The sequence below is a fragment of the Bison bison genome, unplaced genomic scaffold (genome assembly GCF_000754665.1).
Source record: "Bison bison bison isolate TAMUID 2011002044 unplaced genomic scaffold, Bison_UMD1.0 scf7180017864163, whole genome shotgun sequence".
Taxonomy (NCBI): Eukaryota; Metazoa; Chordata; class Mammalia; order Artiodactyla; family Bovidae; genus Bison; species Bison bison.
In genome coordinates this window covers 8696724-8698136 of record NW_011494735.1, presented here as the reverse complement: position 1 = coordinate 8698136, position 1413 = coordinate 8696724, and positions in this window count along the sequence as shown.

Sequence of the window (1413 nt, the reverse complement as noted above, 5' to 3'; positions counted from 1 at the left end):
TCCTCCTTCCCTCCCCTCACTGCTCTCCCTTCTCCCTTTGTCTTATAAATTGAAGTAGACTTGATGTAGAACAGGGGTGTGGATTAAGGAGGCACAGGACGGACCATCAGATCCTCAGTCCCAAAGGGTGACTGTAAAGTGGGGGAGGGGGTGGGGGGGGGCCGCGTCCAGTCCCAGCGGACCACAGAGGAGGGGGTTTCTTACGTTTTTAACAAAAGTGCATGTTCCTGCAGACCAAAGAAGTGCATGTGCAATAGGAGCCTTCCTTAAAACAGGTCAGATAATCTCATTTTACGCAGTAGTTAGTCTGAAGCCAGCAGGAGAGGTGTGCTTCTGGAGGGGCCTTCCAGTCTATTTGTAGTCTAGATGGTGTTTATAAATTCCCAAGGAATTGTTAACACTTTGGTGACACCTAATGGATTCTTTTTGAAATTCCAAGGTGCTTCAGTTCTTTGCCTCCTAAGTGAACTGTGCCTTTTTTAAAAATTGCATTTCTGTTCCCTTCTTGGTGGCTCTTCTGACTTCTCAGAGAACACCCGTCTTGTTGGAGGCAGATATGTCGCTTCTGCTATGCCACACACATTTCTGAGACAATCATATCTTCCTAAGCTTTTTAAGGAAAGTTGGAAAGAAACCAAAAAAAGTAGAACTAGCTATAAAATATGTATGGCACATCTTGTTTAATTTTGCATGTAAGTTCCTTTTAGTGCCTCAGTGAGGTTTTAGTGACGTTGTCAACCAATACTTTACCTTCATTGTTCAGGGAATGCCTTCATGATTTTTATACTGGTTTTACTATTCAGACTATGGCTTAGGTGTGAGTGTACTGTTATCAACCACCTGGTCTTTTCATTACCCATCCCAGTAAGCTCATATTTTGTGAAGCCTTCGTTTCTCAGACTAAGACACTGTTCGGACCTTAAAGTGTAGTACCTGGTGGGTATCTGTGAAATTTTTTTTTTTTTTTTACTTGAAGTAGACTGTCTAAATTAGGCATCCTCGTCTGTATGATCCGGGACCTCGCTCATTGTCATGTGCACTACAAGTTTCAATTTGGAAAACTTACTGTGTTGAAGTCCTGTCGGTTCATAATTCTTGAAGACCAACGGTCTCTCCTGAACACTGGTGACTGCAGCATTTTTAATGTGTAAGAGGCCATGGGGGCCAAAGATTTAAAAAATTATTGTACAAATTCTTATGTTAAATTAAACTATCTAAGCTTTGCTGTAATACTGTTTTCTCTTCAGTATGTGATGGTACAGGAACGAGGTTAAATGAAGGGGTGGTATTGCAGGGGAGCATTTTAAATCACAGAAGTTAAAAAAAATTATAATATTTATAATTTTCATGAGTTTAAGTTTATTTTTATGGGGAAGAGTTTTTTTTTTTTTTTTTTTCCCCTAAAATTGTTTC